Source organism: Pongo pygmaeus, chromosome 4 (assembly GCF_028885625.2).
Source record: "Pongo pygmaeus isolate AG05252 chromosome 4, NHGRI_mPonPyg2-v2.0_pri, whole genome shotgun sequence".
Lineage (NCBI taxonomy): Eukaryota > Metazoa > Chordata > Mammalia > Primates > Hominidae > Pongo > Pongo pygmaeus.
The window spans coordinates 15191934-15207793 of record NC_072377.2 but is presented as its reverse complement, the minus strand read 5'-3'; the positions used below and the strand labels follow the sequence as shown (position 1 = coordinate 15207793).

Genomic DNA, 15860 nt, shown 5'->3' with positions numbered 1-15860 from the left:
ACTGCAGCTTCAGATAGGAGAAAGAAAGGGATCATGTGAAATGTCTGTTCCTTTGCAGAAAACTAAATGTCAGATCTTGAAAAGGAAAATGTTGACAGAACTGTCTGGAAAATATAACCTTCTGATGTTTATTTGCACAGATCAAATGCTGTTCCATAGCAGAGTTTAACTTTATTTTTATGGGAAAAAAAAGGAAAAACCCAAACACTGATCTAATGTTAGTCATTTCCTAAAGGAAATTAAAAATCCACATCAGAGGGCCTTAATGTAAAGGATTCCTTTTTTCACTCATTTATCTGGTTCTACTGTTGCCATAGCCACATGGATGGGATGCGGCAGAAATTAAAGACTCCAGTTATAGTCACAGTGCTTTCTTTAGTTAACAGACTACTTTTCAGCCAAAGACTGTTTTTACTGTATCAAGCGTTTCCCCCTGAAAATGTGGAAGTTTGCTTAGTGAATGTTTATGTTTTGGTTTAGTATGGGCAGTGGAAAGATGGCACATTAATGCCATTTCAAATGCTTCAAAGCCCTTACAGCAAGTATAAACCATAATTACCAAAAACGGTCAGTGTTAATTCATAACCGGAACATGTCACAGAGTCTTTGTCTGATCGGATTTTCCTCCCTCCAATCTGGAATACGGACTATTTTATGTCATTCCATTTTCAGAGTAAAAGAGCTGTTACTGTAATTCTAAGTGAGATGATAACATACTATGTCTTCCTGGCCAGTTTAGACGGTGTTGTCAACCAGATGGCCCTCATTTTGAAGAAGCTATGACCTTTGGGTTTATTACTGTTGATTGGAGAAGGAAGTTTTGCTAGATTATTACCCTCAAGGGATTGGTAATAGAGGCATGTTCTCAGAATTAACTTGGAATGTATCTACAAACTCATACATCTATCATTTATATGATGTCGGGCTTTAATAAGGTCTTGGCATGTTTTGAAGTTTAATAACTGAAATTTTTTTTTTTTTTTTTTTTTTGAGACAGGGTCTCATTCTGTCACCCAGGCTGGAGTACAGTGGCATGATCAGGGCTCACTGCAGCCTCCATCTCCCAAGCTCAAGCAGTCCTCCCACCTGAGCCCCTGTGAGGTGCTGGGATTACAGTGTCACCACCACCCCCAGCTAATTTTTTTGTATTTCTAGTAGAGACAGGGTTTTATCATGTGGCCCAGGCTGGTCTCGAATTCCTGAGTTTAAGAGATCCGCCTGCCTTGGCCTCCCAGAGTGCTGGGATTACAGGCATAAGCCACTGCATCCGGCTGTAAAAACTTAAATTTTTCTTATGGTAGAAACTGACAAAAATTCTCTCCTTTACCAAACTTTAGTTAGGCTCCCCTGAGCCTTCTTCTTAACCTTCTGTGTCTCTCCCTCCTCGTCTGCCTTTAGCAAGAATTCTTCCAAGTCAGTTTAGTGGGAATCCTCCTACCCTTGGTATCTGATCACCCTTAATATCTGATCAAATTCCTCATTTCCTCACCCTTGATGTTGGGCCGTTGGCCTGACCTCAGCAAGAATCCTGTTAAGTGAGTTTTGTAAGAATCTCCCTACTTGTGGTGTCTCCTCTTAGTGATTTTCCATCCACCAATCCCCTCACTCTGCTTGTTGGCTTCATTCTCCCTTGTTCTTATGTTCAGAGTTGAGCTCCATCTCTTTCCCCTATTGCAATAGTCCCAAATAAAGTCTTCCTTACCATTTTAACAAGTGTCAGAGTAACTTTTTTTTCTATGGCAAAATAATAAGTTGCATAGAAAGCCCCTGTATTAGCACTTTAGGACAATTTTATTGTAAAATAGTGCAGAGTAAATTCTTATTTCATCTTGTTCATGAAACTAAAAAATACTATATTAGGCAGGCTAAAGTAAACTCTATGATTAGAACTGAAGTTTATATTTACTTAGAAAATTCATTGTTTATTACTGTTATATTATGTGGACATTTTATTATGCTTACAACCAAAGTAAAAAATCTGGCCTAAAATTTTATAAAATACTTTCTTATAAAATACTGGTTTCTCTAGTCTGAATTATTTCTACAGGAGTGAGATCTTAATTTACACCACAGTGTTTGGTCCAAAATATATGGGCATGTATCGCCTATTGGCATTATATAATGAGTTGCAAAGGTTGTTAGAGATTAGGCTTAATGTGTGTGTGTGTGTGTGTGTGTGTGTGTGTGTGTGTGTGTGTTTTTTTTTTTTTTTTTTTTTTGAGACGAGGTTTCACTCTGTCATTCAGACTGTGGTGCGGTGGTGCCATCTCATCTCACTATAGCCTCAACCTTCCAGGTTCTAGGGATCCTCCCACCTCCGCCTCCCAAGTAGTTGGGACTATGCACACTACCATGCCTGGCTAATTTTTGAATTTTTGGTAGAGACGGGGTTTTGCCCTGTTGCCCAGGCTGGTCTTGAATTCCTGGGCTCAAGAGATCTGCCGTCCTTGGCCTCCCAAAGTGCCGGGATTACAGGCGTGAGTCACCGTGCCCAGCCGAGGCTTTACGTATTTTAATCCACTTTTAAGAAGTCAGTGGGAGCTTGCACCAAAAGTAGCTCTCTCTGTGGCAGACTGAAATAAAGGTGATACAGAATTACATTGTAACATTATCAAACCACTTTTACTGCAGAGAGGACCTCCTTGTAGAAATGTTGGCCCCTACCTAGAGGGTTTATTGAGTTAAGAAAGCCCAGGCCCTCGCCGCAGATTTTCATGACTGCATTACAGCAATATAGTCCCACATAGATGTCGGTGCCTGGACTTGTATATCGGCCTATTTCCTGCCCATATGTCTTTTCCTGAATGCTTAGTTATTTTATGAGTTGTGCAAAAGAAATAGGTTGAGACAGCAGAATAAAAGGTAGTTTCAGTGTTTCATTTTTTTCTGAAGACAATTATGGAAACTCCCCAGAGAGTTACTTTCCAGGAAGACATCAGCTCTTTCTGGACACTGGACCACAGTGCCATTCATGTCAGACGAGGGGTAGCTCATGCTGGCAACCTGGTCATTAACTCTGTATTCAGAGTTGAGCCTTTGGTGCTTTATGGTGAAGCCACTTTCGGTCTCTGTGTCAAAACCTCAGTAGATTTCTGTTTAATTGTTTTTAGGATACAGTATTGTATTACTTAAGAAAATTAGCTTCTTTCAAAAGTAGCTCTTCAGCAGCAATTCAGTATAAGTTCTAGGTTAAGGCATTTGCTGAAGGTATCCTCTACTAAGTGCCCATTGCGTTCACATTTCAGAGAGTCGGCGACCAAGAACGATGAGGTTTCAGTGAGGCTTTTTATTTCTTTGTAAAAGAATCAAGGACAGAATTGCTGTTTCCATTGAAAGTGGCAACCTTGAGACTAGGGGTGATGTGGAAGCCCAGTGTGCACACAGGGGTCTAATTCTTTTTTCTGCTTCTGCCTCTTTTTTTTTTTTTTTTTTTTGAGATGGAGTTTCGCTCTTGTCGCCCAGGCTGGAGTGCAATGGTGCGATCTCGGCTCACTGCAACCTCCACCTCCTGGGGTTCAAGCGATTCTCCTGCCTTAGACTCCCGAGTAGCTGAGACTACAGGTGCCCGCCACCATGCCTGGATAATTTTTTGTATTTTTAGTAGAGATGGGGGTTCACCATGTTGGCCAGGCTGGTCTCGAACTCCTGACCTCAGGTGATCCACACCTCCCTCAGCCTCCCGACGTGTTGGGATTACAGGCATGAGCCACTGTGCCCAGCTGCTTCTGCCTTATTTAAAAAAAAAAAAAAAAAAAAAAAAAAAGAAGATGGAATAGCACCAAGAGGGAGAGGAGGAGAAGGGAGGGTAGGACTTTCTCCTCCTACTGATCCTGCTGGAGAGTTTAAAACTTAAATATGGAGTAGGAACAAATCCTGGGCTTCCACATGGAATAAGGTAGGTGAGAGAAAAGAGCAAAAGGTTTCATCAGGATGCGTGGTGAATTATAACCAGTATGGGTAGACTAATGAGATAAGTGACAAATACTCCTAGCCATTGGTTTTTTTTTTTCCTTCCTTTATCCTTTTTTTTTTTTTTTTTTTTTTTAGACAAAGTCTTGCACTGTCACCCAGGCTGGAGTGCAGTGGTGCAATCTCAGCTCACTGCAATCTCCATCTCCCCGGTTCAAGCAGTTCTCATGCTTCAGCCTCCCAAGTAGCTGGGACTACAGGCCCACACCATCATACCTGAATAATTTTTGTATTTTTAGTAGAGATGGGGTTTTGCTGTGTTGACCAGGGCCGTTGGTTACTTTAAATCTTGCTTTTCTTTTTTGCATTAGCTTTTACATTAAAATTGTTAACCCCCTCTTATAGTGAACCCTTTATTCTTTACAGTGAAAGAGGGGGTTGATACACCTCTCTCTGTAGGTTATGTAGCCACGTCAGAGGGAACATTCTCTAGACAGAATACCCTGGGGAAATTCACAGCCTTTTACTTCTTCACACTTGTGAACCTAAACATCAGAAGTGATGGCAGGTGTCACTCTTTATCAGGTCAAGTCTGTCTTCTTGACTGGTTCTGTATACAGCAGAAGGATTGAGGAGTAAGGAGAAAGCTGGTCTCTGGGGAGCACAGAGTATATGACTGGGAGAAGATTCATTTAACATGACAATTGTACTCTATCCTCCATCCATCTCATGGTAGTTCAGAAATGCCTATATTCCTTCTTAAATTCACCAGGATTTTTGTTTTTTCTTTCACCCCCTTTTTGCCTTTCTTCTTTTCATCCTTCCATTTCACTCATTTCCACTCATGTTTAGCAGTTTCTATCCTTTTCTTTCCTGGTGTTTTAGCGTCACACATAGAAACCTATCACCATCAATGAGCCTCATGCGTGGTCAGACAGCCTCTGACACATCCACACAGGGCTGCCAAAATGCACCACAGAAAGCCAAACAGAATCAGTAAGCTTTGATTCATCATTTCTACCCTGTGGTGCCCAATCCTAGACTCTCACACGATACATCCTTTCCTTCTGTCTATTTGGCAAAAACAACAGAAAAATGGGAACTCATGTCTAAAAGAATTGAAGCACTTTATTCAGTGAAATATTTGAACTTAGAAAACACCATGGTATGGGATCATCAAAGCAGATTATGTTATTTTTTAATTTAAAAATTGTATCCAACAGCAACTCATGACAATCCATCTAAAAAGGCTGAGATCTGTGCAACGAAGTAAAAGCTCGAGCTCCAGTCCCTGGTCCTTCCTTTGGTCACATCCCAAATGAGTGTTTTTCTTTTCCTCGTGGGAGAAGTTTGTTTGCCATCGTGTTCATCCCGGCCAAAGCTCGTGGCTTGCAGTGTTGACTGTCCTGCCTCTTGGTTGGGTGAATTTTTGAGAAGCTTTTCTTGGTGCCAGACCAACCTGTTACAGAGACTCTACTGAAGAACAGTCAGATGTACTTGACATGAACATTCCAAGAAAGTCGACAGAAACCCTTGGGCCTCCTGAAAATATTGATGCCCGAATAAAACCTTTTGTGAGAGAATAGAGCCAGAAACAGGAGTCATCTCCGAGGCTTTTACGTCGCTTTTATAAGATGATCATGATTTATTTTCCCTTCTGAGTTTGACAAGTTCGAATGAATCATCCCCTTCCTCTCATGCTGGGTCCTGTTCCTCTCTGACACCCCAAGTCACTCTCTGATGCTACATCAGTTCGTTCAAATAAAAAGATTGTGAGGAAAAAAAAATCATCCACACAACAATTTGAAGTTTAGAAGAAATTACAATTAGACCCATTCAAAGTGGCTTCTCTCTCTTTTCTTAAAGCTTCTAAACCAATCTTCTTTGATTTTGCATGTGAGGATACTGAGTCCTGCAGAGGTCACTCACTGAAGGTGATGCTCAGGTGTCCTGTCCTAAGACAATGACCTCTGTCCTCTGCCCTTCAACCTCTTTAGATCAACAAATTAAAGAAAAATGTTTTTGGGTTTGGAAAAGAAAGGAATTTAGCATAATGTCCTCTCCCCATTAGAATGGCAACTGGGATGTTTTGTGGGTCAGGAATACTTATTCTTCAGCTTATCCCCAATGCTTAGTCAAACTGATATGCCAAAAAATGTCTTTAGCTGGAAACCAGGATTGGACAATCTAGTAAACAAGGATGAGAAAACAGAAAAATAGGGGCTGGAATTCAGAATTGGTCATTCCCAACAATAACCTGCCCACCTTGGCCTGGTCTGGCTTACTAGCCAGCGCCCTTGATCTGTGCCTTAAGAGTCACTAGGCTCTGTCATGCAAAATTCCCGATCGTGTTTGACTTGTGTTTGGCAGTATTAAGTCTCTGCATTGGCCAATGGCTCTGTGCTCCTGGACACTTGTGGTCATTGTGTCTGTGTGGCTCATGGCCCCTGTCTTTGTATGTATACATTGGCATTCCTTTTTCTATTTGTCTGGAATGCCCTGGGAGTGGTTATTATTGCATAAAGAATACTCCTTAGTAGGGGCGAATGAGTACTTTGTCATCCATGAGAACTGACTTAGGCACAAGAAGCAAATAACTAGCACAGCACTGGGGAAGTGTAGAAACCATGGGGTTCCCTGGAAACTCTGGTGGACCTCCACATCATCCATATTTTTAGAATGATTGATGGGAGAAAGTAAGTGGTAAAATAGCAAAAATTGCAGGTGACAAGAATGACTATGAATGAACAATTTCAAGGCAGTGGCAGTGTTCTTGTTATTCAGACACAAGTATATATCCATACACACTCACGTGCATACAGACAGATGAGCTGCAGCCCAGACACCTGTTAATTGTTGGGTTTTTTGGGGGAAATCTCTCTCATTACCACACAGTGGACATTAATTTTTAAATCCTCATATGCAGAAAAATCAGGAGACTTGCCTGTGGTCTCTTGAAGACATCAGCCCAGAGGTTCTGCTACAGCCCAGTAGGTTTCATTAGGTGGAGGATATTGAAAGTGAAACAAAATGTTCACTTTTCTAGAAAGCCACAGACCTAGAATATTCTACACAGTTTATAGAATTACAGAATTTTCAGAGAGGGACAGGTGACATGTTCAAAAGGACAGAGATACAATGCTGGTGGGTAAGAACCAACTTCAAGACTCAAGACTCCTCAGACTGGAAGGGCAAACGCTCTGTTAAACATTCCAACTCTGTTTTGAAGTATGGATAGAGTAAAAGGGCCTTGTTTAGTAAAATACTGGCTTTCTGAAACTAGGACCCCTGCTCCCAAACTTGTGAAATTTGAAGGAAGTAAACTTTTATTTAGAGAGAGGAGGAAGGGAGAGAAAACCGGATTGACTCCAAGAGGTGCTATAGGTTGAAAGTGTGCCCTTTTCAGATAGATTCTGAGATGGATTGATCCAAGGTATGTCCTTGAGTCTGAGTCAAGGAATGCCATAAGACACACCTTAGTGCTGGAAACAGACTATTGAATTGCAAAAATAAAATAAAAAGCATCTGACTTAATTTATCCACTCCAGGTCCATTTAGTTACATTTTAATTTTAATTTTTTGAGACAAGGTCTCACTGCATTGCCCAGGCTGGAGTGCAGTGGCACAATCATGGCTCGCTGCAACCTCAACCTCCCAGGCTCAAGCCATCCTACCACCTCAGCCTCCTGAGTAGCTGGGACCACAGATGTGCACCACCACGCATCGCTAATTAAAAAACATTTTTTCTGTAGAGACAAGGTCTTGGTATGTTGCCCAGGCTGGTCTCAAGCTCCTGGGCTCAAACAGTCCTCCTGCCTCAGCTTCCCAAAGTGCTGGGATTACAGGCGTGTGTCACCGCCCCCAGCCTATTTACATTTTTAAATACCTGCTATTCGCTAGAAGCTGAACTGATACATTGATGACACACACCAGTCTCCTGCCCTCACGTTGTTTATGTGGAGGAGACAAAGATAAATAACTAACGATAAAGCTATGTGGGAATGAAATAAATGCCAAAATGTCATGCAGAGAATAACAATTGTCTATGAAAACATTGGGAAAGGGATCATTGATTCTGGTGTGAGATAGAACGCTGTCTCAAGGATGTTAGCATCTGAACTTGACCTTGAAGAATAAGAAGAGCTGGGATAAGGTGGAAATTAGGAGGGAGGAGTGTCTGGCCTGAGGAATCTGTCTGAGCCCGGGAGAGGGGAAGTGGCAGGTGTGATGCTTGGGGGCTGGCAAGTTGTCAGGGAAAGCCAGAACATGGGATGCGGGAACATTGGTGGGAGAGGAAGCTGGAAGAATATGGCACAGATCATCTGCGGCAGGAGGTTAGCCTCATGTTGTAGGGGTAAGAGTCCTTAATGGGTTCTGAAGATGGAGGTGGCTTGGTCTTGTCCATGTTTTAAGAAGATGGTGCTGGAGCAATGGCAAGAAGCAATGGAGAGCTGAGAGGTAGAGCTGGATTGATGGCTGTGGCAGACACAGATTAGGTGCCAGGTCCCAGTGAAGCTCAGCCTCTGATAGATGCCATGGGCAGGGGCTACAGTAAGGATCCAGGCATTGAAGGTCACTGTGGCACACGTTAGTACAGATCATCTTTACATTGGGGGTTTCCAGGATCACCTTCACACTGCAAAGCTGAGGACACTGTTGCACATTTTAATTTGTTTTTCTCCGTGACTCTTCTGTATTTATATTTTGGCCAAAATAACTCTTTAAGAGCCATTGGAACATTTCTCTGTGGCATTCAGATGACAATTCATATTACTAATCTGCAAGTAGTTTTGCTGATACCCTGTGAGTATCTATGGGCCTGTCTTTAACACCATCCTGTATCATTCCAAAACCTTTACTGCATTGAGAAATAGGTTCTGCTAATAAAGACCCATTCAACCATGCTTTTTTTTTTTTTAAATAGCCATTTCTATCTGTCGCCCAGGCTGAGGTTCAGTGGCCTGATCATAGCTCACTGTAACCTTGAACTCTTGGACCCAAGTGATCCTCCTGCTTTAGCCTCCTGAGTAGCTAGGACTACAGGTATGTGCCACCATCCCCAGTTTATTTTTTAATTTTTTGTAGAGATAGGGTTTCACTATGTTGCCCAGGCTGGTCTCAAATGTCTGGCTTCAAGTGATCCTCCCACCTTAACCTCCCAAAGTGCTTCAACCATATGTTAATATGACTAGGATGATTACATTGAATACAAAGAAAATGTAGCACTCTGCTTATTTTATTACTATAGGTAGCACTCATTTGAGGCTGCCTTGTATTTATGTTGGTTTATTGCATGTCTGTTTCTAGATAGACAGTCAATTACTTGAGTACAAAGATTGTACTTTATCTTTCAATCGGTTCCTGTGTTAAAGAAAAAATTATTCGGACACTTACTAAAACTGTAAGGAAGACTTTATTAACAGGGTTCTTGCTGAAGGCAGACCAGGGGCATAGACATCAAGGGTGGAAGGTAAGGAACTTGATCAGTTATCAAGGGTGATCAGATATCAGGGGTGTGGGGATTCTGGCTAAACTGACTTAGCAGGATTATTGCTATGAATAAGCAGGCTGAAGACAGGGCTCAAGGGCAAGGAAGAGGGCTCAGAGGGGCCCCATTAAGGTTTGCTCAAGGAAGAGAGTCTTTGTCACCCCCAAACCCTAGAACTGTTTGTTACATGTATTAAAACTGGAAAACACGTAGTTACGGGGTGGAGTGTTCTGTAATGCCCATGCAAAACCTGTTTCTAGATCAGGAAGCGTCACGAGACACTGTTTCATCACAGTCAGGGGGAACACTCAGTGAAGGAGGCAGCCAGTGCGTTAACAGGTGGCAGAGGAAAGGGGGTTTTGGGAGCATGGTCCCCATCAGACACATTTGCTCCAAACTTGACTACTCAATTTACTTATATTTTGGTAAAAAAAAAATAATAATAAATTTGGGGTTTTGGTTTTAATTTGAGAAAGCATTAACCCTTAAAGGGAAATCTGTTTTCCCTTGGTAGTTTTTCAAACTTATTAGGATCCTTTCTTTTATTCTTTTTTTTTTAAAGATAAATACAGAAACAACTACCTTCAGGATCCAGTGATTGAAAGTAGCTCAGCAAGAATTTTATAAAGGAAAATAAATAGAGAGGGAAGAATGGACTATGATAGTACCATGAATTGAAGTAGGACGATAGATTATTTTCTACATTCAGACTTTTAAAAGGTGCTTCTAATGAGCCACAGTGGTGTTATTTATTTGTCCTGTGGTCTTCAGACCTTGAAGGCATAAGAGTAGAAGAACTGAATTAAGGTGGATAATATCAAGCATGGAATCTTTATGAACAGGTAAATGAGACATCCTAGCCCCGGGGCCTCGCCCCCATGGCTAATTTCATCGTTTTGCTTGGAAAAGGATTAACTGTTCAGGAATTTTTTTAGTAGAAAACAGAAACTTAAGAGAAAGCGGTAAAGTTCCTCTTTGAGTTAGACCCTAGAGACTACAAGGAAAGATGTTTTGAGGTTTCATCTAAAATCGAAATATGTTAAAATGTTAGGAAACTAAAAATCAAGTGGATTGAACATCAAAGTTTCAATATTCTTTTTGTTATTGTCATATCACACAAGGTTGTTTGTACTTGGGGACAGGGTGTACCATAATCAGAATGCTCTTAAGCGGTTAGTTCCAATAGTACACACCCACCAGACAATTCAAAAGGACCTACAGTATACTGGGATTTTTATTAGCTGAAATCAGCAATCCTGTCTCCCACTGACGTCGTACAATTGCACATGGAGGCTTCGTGTGGAAAGTGTGTGTCTGAGTGGCCAGTGGAGAGGTCAGAGAACAGTCCTGGTGCCTATTAAGACCGCACAGGTTTCTCTTCTTTTCCCCCTTCCCTGTCCTGTGCTGTAGTTATTGGTCAGCACTTTTTATCGTGTATGAATAAGGAATATAAAGGAATATGAAGTGGCTGAGCTTGTTTCACTGGCAGAGCCGAGACTCTTGAAAGCCGAGTGACTGTTTTGTTACCAGCCAAAGTAACGTGTTCAGAATGCACTATGCTGCTTGGGGCAATGAGGTTAACTTAGTGAGGAGGCTGTGCGGTCTACTGGAGGGATCATGATCTGCACTTGCAGGAACATGATTTATCTTTTGCTTTTTATGGTCCATTTATTCCCCCCTCCCTTCTTCACCCCACAGCACCCTGGAGAAATCATAATTCTTCATAAAGTGGCATTTTGTCACGATGGAAATGAGAGCATTGAATCTGGAATTTTATGAATGCACTATCCCACCCAGTAGTCTAGGTATAGAAGAGGTAAAAAATGACCTTGACAGTGATTCGTAAGGTTTGATCTCATACTGAGTCTGCTTTTTTTGTTTGTTTTTTAAATTTCTTTTGCAGACTTTTAAACATAGAAACAACAAGTTCATCCTAAGGGAAGCAAGATGAATAGTGGCTTCTCAGGGGACAGAAGGTAGAAGTTAAACATATAGTTGTCTCTCTGGTTTACTTAGTGCTGCAAGAGATTCCTGAGACTTGAAATTGCTAGGATAAATGGCCAGGCACTGAATTCATGGTTACTGTAATTAGTCATGTCACTTGGATTCTTTAAACTCCAAATCAATGAAAGTTAATTGTGAACTGACTTATCAGTGCAGGCACGTACAAACATGCTCATTGTTATTCTACTTTAAAAGTCAATCAATTTTTGGCCAGTTGTGGTGGATTGCTCCTGTAATCCCAGCACTTTGGGAGGCCGAGGCAGGCGGATCACCTGAGGTTAGGAGTTTGAGACCATCCTACCCAACATGGTGAAACCGCGTCTCTACTAAAAATACAGAAAAATTAGCCAGCCTGGTGGCGGGTGCCTGTAATCCCAGCTATTTGGGAGGCTGAGGCAGGAGAATCTCTTGAGCCCAAGAGGAGGAGGTTGCAGTGAGCCAAGATTGTGCCACTGCACTCCAGCCTGGGTGACAAGAGTGAAACTCTGTCTCAAAAAAAAAAATTCAATTGTTTTTATGCTTTCATAGTAGTTATTCTCCTCCCTCATGAAGCTCAGAATTGCGGATTGCTTCTTCCCTCCTGTAGAGAAACACAGAAGCTGTCTGTGGTGCCGAGACCCAGGAAGCCAGAGTCAGAAAAACAGGCCCCAGTGCCACCAGGGAATGCAAACAGAGTCCGTGTCTGTGGCTTGAATTCAGCTGGCACCCAGAAACTAACTTCCTGTGTAGGCTCCTTTGTGAGCAAAATCTGGGTTTCAGATCTTAATTCTGTTGTGGCTTTGAGAGCCCAGTGCGCGCTCTAGGGTCACACCGAGATGGGGCTGATTCAGAGGAAGGGTCCCTCCTATTGAGTCATCACCCCACTTCCTGTGGGTCCAGAGTTTTCTTTGGCGGCTTCTCATTCAAGTGGTCCATGGCCTTAGCCTGAAAGGTCTGGGAAATGCAGAAAGGTGAGAATTGAACATTTTCAGGACATATTTGCTTCTACATTTCGTACCTACAGAAAGGCATCATTTCATCCCATGAACGGTTTATGTCAAGGAGAAATAGAAAGCTGTGGTGGAAAAAACTCAGAGCTTTCTGTTATGACGCTTATTGATTGACTGATTGAGACAGAGTCTCACTATGTCTCCCGGGTTGGAGTGCGGTGGCACGATCACGGCTCACTGCAGCAACTTCCTGGGCTCAAGTCATCCTCCCTCCTGAGACTTTCAAGTAGTTGGGATTACGGCACACACGAGCACGCCCAGCTAATTTTTGCATTTTTAGTAGAGACAGGGTTTCGGTATGTTGGCCAGGCTGGTCTTGAACTCCTGGGCTCAAGTGATCAACCCGCCTCGGCCTCCCAAAGTGCTGGGATTACAGGTGTGAGCCACTGCACCCGGCCTCTCATTTTAAACTTTATTGTTTGAAAAGATAACTTCAGAATGTAAGTGATGAGAATGAGTAGGAAATTTTTTTAATTACCCAGAAGCCAAAAAGACATCCCCAAATCATTGGGTGTTTTCTTTTGGAAGGTACAGCTTTATCTTCTATTTATAAAGTCTTAGACTTGATGGCTTTTGGTCAAAGATCACTATAAGATTTACAAACTCTACACTCAATAGTGTAAAAAAAAATGTACATGTAGAAAAAAATGCGGAAGAAAATATGCTCAACTATTCACAGTAGATAGTTATGGCTGAGTGGTATGAATACGCCTGATTATTCCTTCCTGTGTATACTTTTCTGTGTTTAACACAATGGGCATATATAAGTTTATTAAAAAAAACAGTTTTTAAAAAAAATTTATAAAACTTTATTGGAAGTGCAAGGTAGCACTGATTTCAGAGCATGGAAAAAGTTACTCTTTGGAAAACAATTTCGTAAATGACCAGCAATATCATTTTGGTGCCTAAAATTATTAACTCCATTTTTTTAAAGGAGCTAATGAAGAAAGAAAGACTAAAAGTTATATACATGTCTAATTTACCTTTTTTTCTGAAATTAATCTTAAATGAATGGATTCAAGTAACCCCCCCGACCCCTGACCAAGGAACATCTGCTGCAAAGGGCAAAATAAAAGATCACGTTTAAGGTTATCCAGTTCTAGAACTCTGTAACTCAGACCTCCTTGACTTGAACCCAATGACATCAGGTTGGGATTGTAGCCCTGTGATATTTACACATCTCCTCAAATCACTCCCCTTACATTTGCCACTTTGCTGACATATAGACTTACTACAGGGGAACACAGTGTCTGCCTCTCAGAGATTTATAATCTAAGACAGGTGTCAGTAGTGCAGGTGCTTGTAAAATGATGCATACAAACATTGTATTTTAATAGGTTTACCGTTCTCACGGCAGTTCAGGTTAAGGATCAGTACCTAGGGAGAAAATGCTTAGGAAGTATCAGAATTCTTAAGCCCTCACAAACTCACTGTGCTGACTTCACAACACTGTAAGGTATATCATGGCAGGCTGGGTGCCGTGGCTCATGCCTATAATCCCAGCACTTTGGGAGGCCAAGGCGGGCGGATCATCTGAGCTCAGGAGTTCAAGACCAGCCTGGCCAACATGGTGAAACCCCCTCTCTACCAAAAATGCAAAAATTAGCCAGGCATGGTGGCGTGTGCCTATAGTCCCAGCTACTTGGGAGGCGGAGGTGGGAGGATCACTTGAGCCCAGGAGGCGGAGGTTTCAATGAGCTGAGATCATGCCACTGCACTCCAGCCTGGGAGACAGAGCAAGGCCCTACCTCAAAAAAAAAAAAAAAAAAAAGAAAAGAAATATCATGGTAGACCACACAGGACAATCTGTAACTGTAACTGATTAGCTAGGACTCTTTGTGGCAGTTGGTTTAATGCTTGCTCAGGAAGAAAGAGACACAAGAAACATTTGATCATGTGAGATTAAAACTTTAAAAATGAGTTTAAAAATTAGAACTATATTTTCTGAATTTTTGACAACCACTATTGTTCAGAATGTGGATAATTCATTTTATACCTAAAATGAAATGGGCTTTCTGAAGCGGAAATTCTCCAGGGCAGACGCTGCATGCCGTGTTTCTCCTTTGTGACTGCATAGGCATCAGTTCAGGGATTCATTGTGTCTTTCCCAGCATCTCCTTTTTATATTTACAAGAGGTCACAAGAGGACAGTTAAAACTGATGACGCCTAAGGACTGATCACACGTAATAGAAGAGCCGCTGCAGCCGGTTCCCATTAGAAGGGCCTCTAAGAACAACACACACAGGAACTCGCCTGCTCTTCTCCTGACGGTCCACAGTCACCCCTGCCCTTCAAGCAGGAGGAGCGTGACCTCCTGCCACAGCCACAGCCACTCCCCTGACCACCTAGAAAAAGGGTTTGTAGTGTGAATGGGGATAAAATAGCAAACACTCATCAGAGACTGCCTTGCAGGGAGGGTTCTGTTGGACTCCAGAATAATTATTAAGTGGCAATTATTGAAATTGTGGTCAACATTCCATTTAAAGCATTGAAGTCTGTTGTTTTAGCCCTGACTAAGCAGTAGGCTTCTATGGATTGGGTATTTTTTTTTACCCACCCAAATGTGTTTTATGTTGAGATGTTTCGAGTTTTTTGGGGCGTTGGGGGTGGTGCAGTTCGTGAGGGGCAAGAGGTGCTGCACAGGAGATAATTCTCTTTAACTGACTAATGTTTTTGCTTTATTCAACAGCTACTGAATTAGGCAGTCTGTACCTTTAGTGTTTTCCAGAACAAATATGTTGAAGTGGCAGAAGGGTGGAAGAATTGAAAATTATTCTTGCACAGTTGCACCTGAGTTGTATATTGCTCCATGTCTCCTTATGTGCACAAGCTTTATACAGTTATCTTGTCTTCCCATCTCAATTGTGAACAAGTCAGAAGTTCCCTGTTAATGTTATATGTATCACCTCAAAACACCTCCTTCAGTGCTAAGCAGAGTAGTTAGAAGCACAGACTTCGAAGCACACTCGAAATGGCCTTTTGAGTGACACCTGGTGAGGCCAGGAGTCTGGCTTTATTGAGGCAGCAGCAGTGCGTGCTCTCCAGTGTGAGAGTGGTCATACCCTCGAGTGGCAAGGGAAGGTGAATGTCTCTGCAGTGGGTTGGAACCATCTGCAGGGCTGTTAAGCATCCAGCTTTAATAATATTGTGTCAGGTAATCAGTGTGAGCTACTGTCTAACAGGGAAAGAAATGTATGGACTGGGTCTCTGGACAACAACAAGGTAACTAAGAAAAATAAGGCAAGTTTCATATAAAAAAGATACCTTAGAATAAACACCTAAAGCAAGTGTATTAGTCAGGGTTCTCTTAGAGGGACAGAACTGATAGGAGATATATATATATGTGTGTGTGTATGTGTATATATGTGTGTGTGTGTGTATATGTGTGTGTGTATATATCCTATAAGATATATATATGTGTGTACATATATACACACACATATATATGTATATACATATATGTATATAC

General features: G+C 41.8%; 1 protein-coding gene across 2 annotated transcripts in view; it reads left to right on the top strand.

The window, feature by feature from the left end:
* ANKH (ANKH inorganic pyrophosphate transport regulator) overlaps positions 1–15860 on the top strand; it is a 161499-nt gene that overhangs the window by 49337 nt on the left and 96302 nt on the right. The gene's annotated exons all lie outside the window — the stretch shown is intronic.